The 15,140-nt window shown below is 39.7% G+C and overlaps 1 long non-coding RNA gene across 1 annotated transcript in view; it reads left to right on the top strand.

The window, feature by feature from the left end:
• The window catches only part of LOC129497373 (uncharacterized), a 160,430-nt gene that overhangs the window by 46,066 nt on the left and 99,224 nt on the right, over positions 1 to 15,140 (top strand). The window contains exon 2 of the long non-coding RNA XR_008661919.1: positions 6,527 to 6,604. This is a non-coding gene — a long non-coding RNA (uncharacterized LOC129497373). The remainder of the gene's footprint in view (positions 1 to 6,526; positions 6,605 to 15,140) is intronic.

Here is a 15,140-nt window from a genome sequence, read left to right on the forward strand (position 1 = left end):
AAATCCACCCCCAAATTAATAGGATAGTTATTGTATATAAAATGTTAACCTGATTAAAAACATATTTATTGAGGATTAGCAAGTCTGTAATAGCTATAAATCTCCTTCATGGTCATTAAAATCTTAAAATATGTTTCCAATAGCAATGCAATTATTTATATAATAATTGCCTGAGTAAAAGAGAATTAAATGCATATTTGGTGAGTATAGACTTCAGTCTGTAACATATAGAGAGCCTGGGATTGTCGAGTGGGACAATAGGAACAATGAAGATCTCCTTAAAAGAATAGAAAGTGGGTAGGAGCATAAGGCAAAGCCCCCCTAATATTCCCACCCACTGTATCCTGGACTTGTCTGGGCCTCACTGATATTTCACATGGTGTCTATGCCAAGTATTTTCATTGTGTTTCCAGATACACCTAAAGTATTTCCTGGGCGAGAGTCAAAGTGGAAGAAGCAAAGCAGGAAGGCCAGCAAATTGGAGTGCGGCAGACAGCCTAGGTGGTTTGCCATCCCCTTGCCCTGCCCCAGCCAACTATCTGAATTGCTGTTGAAATGATATAAATAAGAAGAGAATTACATAATAGTATCATTTTGTGAGCACCAGTTTTAAAAACCACTGTAGAATTGTTGGAACTTCAGTGATAGAGTTTTACTGTCCCTGTGATCTTAGAGGACGTTATTTACCATACACGAAGGTGAAATTGATGGCATAACAACATGTACAACAGATGATGTTTCTTATACCAGATGAGACCATATGGTCTTACTCATACACTCCTATATGCCAGGGTTTATATTATTTACGTAATGTGGTTTGCTAATTAAACAAATAACTTTTGAGTGCTAATTAATTACTAGGCACTGGGTAGGCAGTATAAGTGAATATATATTCACTTATGTATAGTAATAGAATAAGCCACACCCTGCTGGTGTGATTTCAGGGTGTGGGGAAAAGCCCTGGAATAAACTGTCCCATCTATTTCTTGTTTAATTTATTCAACACATATTTATTGACTACTTCTTAAGTACTGGGAATGAGTGTAGCTGCTAGGTCTATAGCAGGGAACAAAACAAATTCTTGCCCTAAATGAAGCATACATTCTGATGCCTGAAATTAGTTTATAGAGGAATAAAATGCTCTATTGCATAATAAGAAATAAGACTTGAAAAGGTATCCATATTGGGAAGAAAAAAGCAAGGCTATTGCTATTTGTAGATATCATGATCTTGTTGTATATACATAATCCTAAAATATGCACAAAAAACTGTTGGAGCTCATAGACAAATTCAGCAAGGTGAGGCTATAAGATCAAAATACAGAAATCTATTATATTTTTATACACTAGCAATGAATGATCCAAAGATAAAGTTAAGAAGACAATACAATTTATAGTAGCATCAAAAAGAATAAAATACTGAGGAATAAATTTAATAAAAGAAGTGAAAGACTTGTACCTTGAAAACTACAGAATACTATTGAAAAAAATTAAACAATACCTAAATAAATGGAAAGACATCTTACATTTGTGGATTCAAGACATACTATTGCTAAAATGGCAATACTTCCCAAATTGATCTACAGATTCAATGCAATCCTTTTCAAAATTTCAGTTGTCCTTTTCTTTTTTTTGTAAAAATTGACAAGTTGTTCCTAAAATTTGCATGTAAATGCAAGGGACTCAGAATAGCCCAGGCAATCTTGGAAAAGAATAAAGACAAAGTGTTCACACTTCTCAATTTCAAAACTTACTACAAAGTTACAGTGATGAAGACTCTGTGGTACTGGCATAAGGAAAGACATACAGATTAAAGGAATAGGACCCAGGGTCTACCAGTTGATTGATTTTCATTCAACAAGAGTGTGAAGACCAATTGAGTGGAGAATGAATAGTCTTTTTAACAAATTGTGCTGAGGCAACAGGATATCTGCATAAAAAAGAATGAATTTGGATGTCTACTTTGCATCATATACAAAAATTAGCTAACACTGGATCTTAGACCTAAATGTAAGTATTGAAACTGGGGCACCTGGGTGCTTCAGCCAGTTAAAGCATCCTACATTGGGCTCCCAGCTGTGAGGGGTGGGTGGGGATGGAGTTTGCTTCTCCCTCTCCCTCTGCTGTGCTCTCTCTCTCTCTGTTAAATAAACAAAATCTTAAAAAAATAAATATAAGTGCTAAAACCATAAAACTCCTGGAGAAAAACATAGACATAAATTCCTGTGATTTTGAATTAGACAATGATTCCTTACATAGAAAACCAAAAGCACAACCAAGAAAAAAAAATTGGACTTCATCAGAATCATGAACTTTTGTGCTTCAAAAGTCACAATAAAGAATGTGAAAAAGACAACCAACAGAATGGAAGAATATATCTGTAAATCGTGTATCTGATAGGGATCTAGTACCCAGAATGAAAAGAAAACTAAATTCTCAACTTAACAATAAAAAGAAAATTAGCTCAATAAAAATGGGCAAAGGATTTGAATAGATATTTCTCCAAAGAAGATGCATAAATGGTCAATAAGCACAGGAAAAGATACTCGACATTATTAGTTATTTAGGGAATGGAAATTAAAACCGCAATGACGTATCACTTGAAACCCACTGGATAGTCTTAATAAAAATAATGGGCCATCACAGGTGTTGGTGAAGATGTGGAGAACGTGGAACTTTCATATATTTTTGGTAGGAATATAAACTGGTACAATGACTTTGGAAAACATTGTCATTCTCTCAAAAAGTGAAACACAGAATTGCCATATAATCCAGCAATTGTACTCCTATGTATAAAGCCAAGAGAACTGAGAACACGTGTTCACAAAAAAATGTACACAAATGTCCATACTAGCATTATTCTTAATAGCAAAAAATGGGAACAACTCAGATGTTCAAAAAATGATGAACAGATAAACAAAATATATCTGTATAATAAAATATTATTCAGCCATCAAAAGGAATGAACAAAAGATCATGGATGATATGATTTCATTTAATGAGATGTCTAGAATAGGCAACTCCATAGAGAAAGAAAGTTATTGAGTGCTTGTTAGGGATATGGGAAGGAGAGATTGAGAAATGACTGCTAATGGATATGGGTTTTCTTTCTGGGGTGCTGAAAATATTCTGGAATTAGATAATGGTTATGGTTGTACAATTTTGTGAATATACAAACAACCACTGAATTGTGTATTTGTAAGGGATGAATTTTATGGTATGTAAATTATAGCTCAGTAAACAAAGTATGAAATAATTTTTATAAAGACTTGAAATGCAAACACTCCTAAGAGAAGCTTTCAGTGACTGATAGCTTACCTACTGCAATACATGGCAGGTGCTGTCTAGTAGGTGATCAACATATAGTTGTTGAATAAATAAATAAATAATCAAATTATTTCCCCAGGAATCAGGTTTTCATGAAGGAAGAGATAAAAGACCAAGAGAAGCTTGAGGGTAAAGCTTACAATGCAAAGGAAGCAAGGGTGAGGGGGAGTGATCTGGGAAGGGGAAAGCCTGGAAAACAATAACTAAGACATTTCCTCTTTTCACATTTTTGCCTGGACTATCTCCAGATGCTCCTATTGTCTCCTCACTCTGGCCTGGATTGGTTTTACTCCCCAGTGCATCCCTAGTGCCTGATAACTGCTAGGTTCTCAGTGGAGACTTGTTTAATAAATGAATGATTAAAACTTCAGGAGCTTGTCTGAGACTCCTTGGCAATTTTAGGGGGGAGATAGGGCTTGAGAAAAGTTGCAGATATTAGGTAAGAAAGCCTGCTTTACCTTTTGAAATAGGATCCTTCTTTGGACGGAAAAGCTAAGCCTTGGCCCCTCAGCCCTCTGCATAGCTCTGTACAAGGTTAGGAATCTCCCTTGCCTCGTCTCCTACAGCGAGGCCTGGAGCTAAGCCAGACCATAAGAAGGAAACAGCAGATCTTGCAGTTATTGGTGGACTTGTTCTGACCTAATGGTGGGGAAGACCCATGGGTTCACTTCTGTCTCTAAGCCATGCAGTTGAGAGAGTTGGCCGGAGACTGCTGTGGCAGGTTTTATGGGAATGTTCATAGTAAGGATTGTACTCAGTCAATAATACACACTTGCTGTGGACACCCGGGTGGCTCAGCGGTTGGGCGGCTGCCTTCGGCTCAGGTCATGATCCTGGGATCCAGGATCGAGTCCCGCATCAGGCTCCTGCCAGAGGCCTGCTTCTCCCTCTGCCTATGTCTCTACCTCTCTCTGTGTGTCTCTCATGAATAAATAAATAAATCTTTAAAGAAATACACACTTGCATATGTATGGCTTTGTATATCTGTGTTATTAAAGACAGTATCAAACGTGTAAAACACACATTTATGTGTATAGGAGAAATGTGCATTCACTTAACAAATAATCCCTTATATACCTTTAAGAATACACTTAATAAACAAATTTATTGGAATAATGTAAGAAGAACAGGACCGATTTTTTGTCCTGCTCTGTCACTAAGTGTGGGTCTTCCCAGGTCCTCACCTGCAGAAACCCAAATTTCATTTCTAGCTTTTGAGTCTGCCTTTTTGCACTTACGTGAAAGAGGTGAGAAGGGGCAAGCTAAAGCCTTTTGTAAAAAATAATACCAGATAAAATCAACATGAAATGAAGATGGATTTCTCTTATAATATCAGGGAATAATAATAATAATAATAATAATAATAATAGATTTTTACTCTCATATAAATTAAGATATGGATGAGGTTAAAAACAGGGGCCCACGAAAGCCTTAACTCAACAATGGGAACAGATTAGCTACTCATCTGCAATCAAGCACTCTGAGCAGGGTAGGTGTTGACCATTATCTCTCAAGTTCTAAAACAATGTAATAGTAGATCACAAATTTTTAGCACTTCCTGAATGCCAAGCATCATGCTGAATAGTGTACTATTATTACATCATTTAAGCTTCACAACTGTCTTATGAAGTAGGTACAGTTATTGTTTTCTTTTTACAGATGAAGAAACTGAGGCCCAGAAAAGTTAAGTATCTCGTTCAAAGTCAGCAGTTAGCAAATGAAAGAGATTTCAAATCCAGGCAGTGTACTTCCAAGCCCAGCACTCTTTTAACTACTTTAACTCTTTGACTCTTGTTTTATGATTCTAAGATATGAAATAATGAATTGAGCGTATTGTGAGCATCCATTCTCAAACTATAATGTAAGAAATAGACTAAGAGTAGAGTTACTGGTTTATCATCAATGGAGGAAGGACCAATCGTTTAAAAAAGATTTATTTATTTTAGAGAGAGGAGAGAGAGAGCACAAGTAGGGGGAGAGGCAGGAGAGGGTGAGAGAAAGGGAAAGAAGCAGACTCCCCACTGAGCATGGAGACAGATGCTGGGCTCAATATCATGACTCTGAGATCACTACCTGAGCAGAATCCAAGAGTCAGATGCTCTCCTGACAGCCACCCAGGTGCCCCAAGGAAGGACCAATTCCTAAGCCACATCACAACTTTGCAAGAGGACTCCTTTTGGTGAGTAAGTTGGGTTAGTCAGAGTAAGATGGGTCAGCCATTGGAACAGGTCATGCAAAGCCCAGGCAAATGACAGTCTTCAGAGTCTTGGTTTTCTATGGTGGTCTGCTCCTCAGTTCTCATTTGGTTTCTGGGCATAGAGAAAATAAATATAGAAGGTAAGGGAAGAAAGGAGTCCTAGAGGTAGACAGAAGGATGCTTCAGGGAGTCTACCAATCACTCTTATTCAGAGGCAAAAATAGCTAGCAAGTGCCCAATGACATGGAATAGCAGTTCAGGTTGATTCCAGCTCTCCATGGTTAGATTCTCAGGATTTGGTTTATGAGCAGTAAATTCCTCCATGAGGTTTGTCTTTTTGTTTTATTGGAGAAAGTTCCCTCATAAAGTTCCTCTCCAGACCATCAAAACTCACTCAAACTCTTGGGAACTACACATTCCATCTGCATGCCTCATGATTTCCTCCGCTGGAATGTGTCTTCTTCCCTCTTCTGTTAGTAGATCCATCTCAATTTTTCTTCCTCTGCCTCTAGCCAATCTCCACTAGTGATCCCAAGAAACTTTGTTTTCCTAGAGCTGCCATCTTGAAAATGTTGCTTCCTCCTGGAGGAACTGCTTTATGAGTAAGCCAGGACAACTCTCTCCATTTATCCATAAGATGAGGGGGAAAAAAAAAACCCTATGAGTTAGTATGGAGTTTAGATGTCATTTAGTTAGGCCTACCTCCCAACATGAAAGTGGTCTTTATACCAAGTGGTCATCTAATGACTTTTAAATACTGTCAGAGACAAAGAACAACCAGTTCAATTTTCAGACAATTCTGTTAGAAACTTTTCTGTTATAGGGCAGAAATGTGGTATCTACCCCTAAGTTCCATTTCTGCTCTCATTCATAAGATAAATCTTTAAGATCTCTTTCATGGCTTTTGCCCCAGTAGCCACCTCAAGAAATTATCTACTTTTTAAATTAAGGCTACATGTCTTGTTTTTTCAATGATTTCTATGTATTCTTTTTCTTTTTTCAGGGATCAAAACCCATGACCCTGAGATCAAGACCTGAGCTGAGATCAAGCGTCAGTTGCTTAACCAACTGAACTATTCAGGTAATTCCTACGTATTATCAACAACTCTTGGGGCCCTTGGGTGGCACAGTTGATTAAGTGTCCAATTCTTGGTTTCGGTTCAGCTCATGATCTCAGGATCTTAATCTCAGGGTCCTGAAATCAAGCCCAATATCAGGCTCCAAGCTCAGTGAAATTTCTCTTCCTCTGCCCCTCCTGTGCTCTCTCACTCTCTTAAATAAATAAATAAATCTTAAAAAAAAAAAAAAGCAACCACCTAATTCTCTTGGAGGATAAGTCCAAAACTGAATAAAGGCCTTTTCCAGGTAGGCTAAGAAGGAGACGGTGGCACAGCTGATATAACTTCTATGTTCTATGTTCCATATCCTAAGAATCTGTTATTTATTTATTTATTTTTGGGGGGCAGCTTCACTTCCATGTTAACCTTTAAGATTAAATTCTTAAGTTTTTCTTATGATTGCTACTATTCAGACATATTGGATCCTTTATGATCTAATAATAAGATAATGAGTGGACCAAGCAGAATGGTCTTCTTTAGTAGTGAGGGATATTCTCTGAGTTGTGACTATCTGTGCAGATAACTGGTGAGCAGTACAAAGGCTTAGGGCTCTATGCTGTCATGAGATTGACTTAATCACATGGTGAATGATCCCGAGAGAACTCTCAAACAAGGCAAAGGGTCTGAGATGAAAGAGAAAAACCCATTGTTTCATTAGATATTTAGCAGGATGAGACTTGGGTACTTGATTTAGGTATGAAAATCAGGATAGAATTTGCCAAAGAAACCAGAGATAGATAATATCCAAGGTCAGGAATGAGTGGAATCCAGTGGCTTTATTTCCATTTACTGATGTGATGAGAAGAAAGTTAGACCTGATATCTCTTCTCTGAGCTGACGTTGTATAATCTGTGAGCATTTAGTGTACAACTTATAGACCTTGATAAATTCTTATCCCTGAACTGAAAACATTTGTCTTGCAATCAAGACAAAATGAAAAAATGTCTCACCTGTTCTTTGCTAACACCCCAGCTCACCACTGAGAAACTACAGGGAAAAGAACCATAAGGATGTGTTTCTAAGGCCCCCTTCTTAAAGTTTCCTAGATGTGGGGAGACCCAAATTTCTTCCCATAATCCTCTAGGCATCTTGTGGTCATAGGTATAGCAGATTTGGAGTTACAAATTCAAAACAGAGATGGGCACCGCCTCCTAGTCCCAGGGGAGGAGGAGGCTTCCAACACAAGTGAGGGTAGAATAGAGCCCCTGGGGTCAGAAGGAAAGTATTGGTGAGAGGAGTGAAGGGTGACATCTCATAGTAGCTTGGTCTCTGCCCCTTGCCTCTTTCTGCTTCCCATTGCATCTCCCACTGTTGGGGCCAACAGGCTGAGGAGCCATGATTCTGCACTAGGGGAAGAGAGCATAGAAGGGAGGCCCATCATTTTCTCCAGACCCCAGCCTTAAACAAGAGTAGCAAAAGGACTTAGGGAACTTCCTGTATGGGCTAGTCCAGCTTTCGAGGCTGAAGTCTGGGGCAATATTAAGGGATCTGTTTGTCCTGAGAGCATCCCTGTCTAACTGGCCCTTGAGGAACTTAGTGGGGATGGTGCTTGGTAAGAGTCCCAGAGAGCTCACCATCTCTCATCTATCTTGATAAAGCCTGGCCCTAGAACCATCTTTTGGGTCATCCAGGGACATGGATTCCTAGCACAGTGGCTGGCACCTACTAAGCACTAAATCCACACAAATGATATCATATAATTAAAAATCAGATCATTTTTCTAAAATAGGGTTAACCATTCTCAAACATCTTGAATCTGGAGGACCTGAAAGTATTTTTGATTGCATGAGTCACCACAGAAGAACTATACAGAAAATGATTTTGTTATTCTTATTCCTGACAGATAGCTAAGCACAAAGTGACTTCCTGAAAACCCCACAGAGCGTTAGCAGAGGCCTTGGGAAAAGAACTAGAGGCCCTGCCTCGTCCCTTGCTATGTTAGGCAGCAAATCCTGCTTTCCTTCGCCAGGAACAGCAACCCAACAATGCTTCCTCTGCCAGATACTAGCTTCCCTGCCGAGTCAGGCAGGACTGGAAAGGCAGATGTTAGCCAAGTGGAGCTCGATTTGAGTCATATCCTGGTAAATGTGTGTCAGAAGCAGGTGAAAGATGTTAAATTTCACACAGACTGTGCACCAGATGAAAGGTAAGGAGCATAGCAGCCCCCACTTACCTTCATGCCCAAACCACTTTCTGTTATGCAGAGAGAAACACACCACAAAGTTGCAGAGCAGAATGCAGCATCATCCCCGGGGCTAGGAGTTAGCATGCACGGGGCAGCAAGAGTGCTGACACCGGGGTCTAGCTTCCACCAGACATGGGACATTGAGACTCAAAAGAGGCAATGATTGCACAACAACGTGACTGTATTTAAAAATGGTTCAAATGATACATTTTATGTGTATTTTGCAACAATTAAAAAAAGAAACTGACAACATGAGCAGCAAAGTACTAAGCAACAACAGCAGCAAGAATAAAGGTAATGATTCTTGTATGCAAGCAGTGTAATAGGACACAAAAGAGCTTCCTCTCAAGCTGATTGGAGAATCAAGTGGGACATTGTGTGTGCAAGTCCCCTGTGAAGACTGTACTAGTGTACACTTTATCATGGTGTGTCTGTGCTTCTCACCTCTTGTCCTGCCCAGCCTGGTTCCTGGGACCCGAGAGGAGTCCTCTCTTCACCAAAATACAACCTCATCCAAGGCTGAAATTTTCCTCCGGGGGGTCTGCCTCGAGCCTCACTGTCGGCACATGCTCTCTCACCACACGTGGCTCCCTGCACTCGTGGGCAAATGTCTGTGCCTTCCTGTTTCCCAGCTGAGACAGGCTGATATTTTCAAAGGAACATTACTAGAAATTAAAAGAAATAAATGAGGAAATAATGACAAGTTGCGTAAGTAAAATGGTAGTTTTACTTTATTGAACGCATAGTATCTGTTAATCATGAAGCTAAGTCTTTGACATCTCATTTTTAATCCTCACAATACTCTGGAAGGAAACTATTACTGTATTTCTTGAAAATCAAGGGAACTGCTCAGAGACCTTAGGCACACAGCAAGGCTAAATCAAGACTCAAACCTAGTCTGACTGGCTCTAAAGTCTTTCTTTACTTTTCCATCCATCCTGCTCTTGGATTTCCCATCCAAAGGACTTCGTTGAAAGAGCAGAGAGCTTTAACAGGTGCCTGCATATCCCATGATAACCATACTCTACCCCTGGTTGTTGGCACATTTTTAGGTCTTGGCCTGCCTCCCTCAGCTCCTGGCTCTTTCTCAGTAAGCTCGCGGGGATAAGGGCTGTTTGCTCGTTCAGCACTACACCCGTATGACCAAGAACAGAGCTTGGTATTTGGAGCAGAGAGTAGGTGCTTACAGATATTTATTGGATGGAAGAATGAATGACTGATCTCATAGCGACTTCATATTCTCCTCAGCACCCAGGGGCTGGTCTGTCAGTCCATTTTTGTCCTGCTATCCAAGAGCAGATATCTGTAAGTCACTATTCAGGCCCTAGAGCCCTTCTTCTTACTACTGGTTTCTAGGTAACCTTATTAGCTTTCCATAAACTTACCGAGTTCCATCAAATGAATAAGTCCTTTCATGGCCTGTGTCAACTTCTTTGCCCCCAGTACACTACAGACTGTATTGTTGACCGCAGCGAATGATGATGGTGATCATGACCCTGGTGATGATGGATAACCGACATTTATGGAGCAATGAATATGTTCTAGGCATCATGCTAAGGTCTTTATATAAATCATCTCAATTAATCCTCACAATATCCTTTGACATTGATCCCCTGATCCCATTTCACAGAGAAGAGAAACAGACTGAGTGGCTCAGGGAAATGGCCAAAGTAATGCATAATTCTTTCTGCCTTCAAACTTTAAACTACTTTGTATTTTGTGACCCTAAATTGTTGTCCCCTTCATCTCACAGAATACACTGTCTTGAAACAAAACAAAACAAAACACAAACCTCCACCCATTACAGCAAACCTATGATATCACAGTACCCTCCAATGACTATACCATCTGCACCATCAGATTTAGCACCCACTCTGCAACAGAAAGGATACCCTTTTACAGATAGATTTGGAATAGTCTACTTGGTTGATGAAATTGCCTCCCCTGCCCCTCTAGGATCTTTTGCCGGCACTGTACTTCCTAACCCGAGTTCTTTCAAAGCACATGGTCCTTCCAGAAAGCCCTCACACTGTATAACTTTTGGCTGGACTCCACTTAAAATCAGTATTTTGCACTTAATCTGTTTCTAGATGGAGCAATCAGGATCAAGAGGATTTATGAGGAGTGCTTTCCTAGAGCCTGACCTTTCTCTCATGTTTTATTATTTATTTGTAGTCTAGTGTCTTCAGTGAATTTCAGCCCCATCCTGGGGCCTCCAACTGTGCCATACTGTCAGATAGCCCTTCACTGCTGGAGCTGATGATCTTGGCAATGAAAAGAAGTGGGGGCAAAGGTGAAGCGTGGGGCCTGGCAGCTTAGGGGGTGACTTCTCAAGAGCTTGTTGTAAGCCGTGTCTTTGATTCAATTCCGGCGCTCCGTGGTCAGTTTCCTCATGATTTTGAGCATGCTCGCTGCACCTTCCTTTGCACCTGGCTGACTTACCTTTTGCAGTGAGTTCAGCATTGGAGACAGAGCAGGGAAAAGAGAGAAGTTTCAGTCCTGTGTGAATTCATTTGGAAAAGTAAGCATGTAGGATTTAAGCAAATCTCCATATTGCCCCTGGAATGGTGTGAGGTCTTTACAAAACCCAAGCAGTATAGCTGACGCCCCTTCTTTTCAAGGCCAAGCATTCCATGACTCTACAGTGAGCAAATCTATGTCCCCAGATTTGTTAAGGAGGAACCCTTCCTCCTTCCTCACCTGAGTGGGAACCTGGATAGTCCCCACGGAGGATTTCCTTTGTGGGATTTCTCAAGCTTCACCTTCAGACAGGTGGGGCTGCTGTGTTCCTTCCCTCCTGGTGTCACTTTGAGATTATTGCTTAGAGGACTGACTCTCTTCTCAAGAGACTGTTTTCTCTGCAAGTTTATTACATGCACCTTTCTGTTTGCTGCAGGGAGAACTCTGAGTTCTACCTGAAATCTTGCAACTTGAAAGATAGCTTTCCAATTTTGTGAGGTCATTTTACATGTTGGGAATTGGACACCAGAATTTTTAGATCCCTTTAGATCCCTAAGCAGTAAGTAACCTGGTCTTCAGGATCTCATATGACAATCCTTGGGAACTCTCCCCCTTTTAAATGCTTGTGTTTATTTTTTTCATAAAATATTTCATGCATACAAAAATAAAATATAATGTATGTAGGGTATACAAGATAATAAAGTAAATACTTCTGGATCCGTTTGCCCAACTTAGGAAGTAGAATGTTTGCCAAAATAATGAAGCACCCCCACGCCCTCACTGATGGTTAGATCCTCCCTACAAGGACTTTTATGTTTTTTTGTTCTCTTGTTTTTCATTACAGTTTGAAAGCACATTTATGAATATATTTTATAATTTTGTGTGAATCGACTTTGTATGAATAGTATCACACAGAGTAATTATTTGTGCCGTACCTTTTTCAGATTCATTTGAATTGATGCATTTAGCCATAGTTAACTCATATTTGCTGCTGAATAGTATTCCATTATATGACTGTGTCACATTTTGTTGCCATCCCCTTGCCGGTGCATATTGGTTGTTTCCCATTATGCTATTAAAAGTAATGCTTTTTAAGCATTAATGTAAATATGTAATGTGTAAATATTGTTGGCTATGTTTTCTGGTCACATGGACAAGATTTTCTCCTGGGTTTCCAGTATTTCCTTTGATCACTTTCTCTACATTCTCATCTTCTCTGGTAGGATTCCCTTCATCAGTGACCTCATTTCTGGTAATTACCCCCTCAGAGACTGTGCTGCACACACTAGTGGTGGAAATGTAAACAAGGCACTGTGCCTTTCCTTGGCCCACCCCCAGGATAGTGGGATCATTAATCACAGCATCCATTTTGATCACCCAGCTGGAACCCTGACATTGAATTCTCAGAGGTCAGTTGGCCTGTAGTGCCCAGTCTTACACTCTCTCAACTGGTCACCACACTTTTCCTGCCTCAAAATCACTATCTTTACCTATTCTTCACTTCTCTGCCTTTTGGGTCTCAGACAGTCTCTGCTTTCTAAGATAAAGTTTTTACCTGTCCTCTTAATTCTATCCCCTGACCACTCTTTCACATACTATTATTTTCAGTCCATTGTTATTTTTGGTAAGCCCACCTAGCATGATGGGGATTCCCCATGTCCCTCAAATCTTTGATTTTATTTTTTTGTCTTAAGCAACTTTCTCTCACCTCTGTCCTTCTTTGAAAAATGCCTTTACATCCCACCCAACATCTGTCATGGTTGACTTCTGCCCCAGACTCTATGGAAGATGCCTGCCACCAGTTACCTCCCAAAGGTCACATCTAAAGACTTTGTACTTCCATAGCTTGCTGAACCCTGTCCTCTCTGGAACTCCTCCCTTGCTTTGCACAGCATGCTGTTGCCCCATCACCCCTCCCGACACTTTCCTTGTTCATCCTCTTCTTCCTCCATGTACATTTCCTACTTCTACTTCAGAGGTATCATCCATTTGTTTCATTTCAGTCTGGGAATGGAGGCTTCTCTGGGAAGGCAGCTGAGGCCTCAGCAAAGAATGAGATAAAAGCTTTGGCATATTCAAGCTTCTTCTGGACCTGCACAGACATTCAAGGGGGGTATGGTGGGTGGGGTGGGGCAGCCTGTATTTTCAGATGATTAAGATACTTAGAGTCAGGTGGCTGCTAAGTTTTTGGTTTGAGGTGTCTCACCCACTGTTGCCAATGGGTGAAAATTCTGGAGATTAGGGTGTAGGTCTTCAGAGGGGAACCAAGACCCCACTGTAGAATTAGGCTCTTAGTGCATACATCCCAGTCTTCATTAGGATTAGTTTAGAGACTGAGCAGGAGGACCCAGGCAGTTTCTGGACTCCACAGCATGGCTTAGACCAGGATCTACGTGCTACCAAGTTCATACGGGTGATCCTAGTCCTGGTCTGCCTCGCCATCTTTCTCTTTCACTCTATCCCTCCATTTCACTTTCTCAAGTATGCAGAAAAGTTGCAAGAACATTAAAAAGAACCCTTTTTTCACCTGGATTATATGAGAGTAAATTGATGACATGATGCATAATCAGCTCTGAATACTTTAATGTGTATTTTCTACAAACAAAAAAGGATTCCCTTATTCATATCAAAATACAATAATCAGAACCAGGATATCAACATTATTGCCATCTAACTCTCAGACCCCATTTGAATTTTACTTATTGTCCCAATAAATTCTTTTATGCAGCAGGATCTAGTCTAGAATCAAGTCACATCTTTTAATCTCCCTCAGTCTGGAGTAGTTTCTCCATCATTCCTTGACTCCACAATCTTGATAACAAGTCCAATTATTTTGTAGAATACCTCTCACTTTTGGTTTACTAAGATTTCCTCACAATTAGACTTCAGTTATACATCTTTGTTGGAATATTCCAGAAGTGATGTTGCATTCCTCCTACTACAGGGTTGAGAGGCATATGATTTAAATTTGTCCCATTACTGATGATGTTACTTTTGATCACTTGATCAATTCTGTGTCTCTCAGACTCCTCCACTGTAAAGTTACTTCTTTCCTCTTTGTAATTCATGAATATTTATGGAAGGTTGCTTTGAGACTCTGTAAATACACTGTTAATCATCAAACTTTCAATTTATTCATTAATTTTATGTCAGTATGAACTTATGGCTTCCTATTTTATTTGATGGACTTTAATCTAATATTATTTATTATCATTATTTGTTTTGGTACTAAATTGTCAGCCTGGCTTTTGTGTCCTTTCAACATGACCATCATTCTTTGAAAACTGCCTTTATGTTCTGGCACAAAAAGCTATTTCAGGCTCCTCTGTTACTTTTTCTATTCAGTCTTAGGGATAGTCACTCTTCTAAAGAACTCTGAATCTTTTTCATGAAAAATGGTATTTAGAAACCACAAAATCTGGGTGCTAGACGAGTTTACTGTTTCAGAGGCTTTCAGAGGCTTAAGAGCTGGGAAGAAATGGTGCTGAAGAGAAAGAATAGGGATAGGAAGCAGGATTTTTCTTTTACAATCTAGTTCCTTCCTTCCCAACTATTTATTTGCCATTTCCACTGATGTATCCTATAGGCATTTAAAAATCTACATATCTGAAACTGCTCATATTTCCTCTACAGTAAAAACCCTCTCTTTTCACTCTCCTATGCTGCTAATGGGAATGTAAATAGTTTGTTCTTTCTGGAAGATGATTTATCAATGTAGTTCAAAAGCCTTTAAAAAAATCTTACATTTCCTTTGACCTCAAATTTTACCTTTAGGAATTTATACTAGAGAAATTATTAAATTTGTACAGAGATCTTCAGCATTAAGGATGTTAATTTTAGCTAAAATTGGAATC

Source organism: Nyctereutes procyonoides, unplaced genomic scaffold (assembly GCF_905146905.1).
Source record: "Nyctereutes procyonoides isolate TBG_1078 unplaced genomic scaffold, NYPRO_anot_genome, whole genome shotgun sequence".
NCBI lineage: Eukaryota > Metazoa > Chordata > Mammalia > Carnivora > Canidae > Nyctereutes > Nyctereutes procyonoides.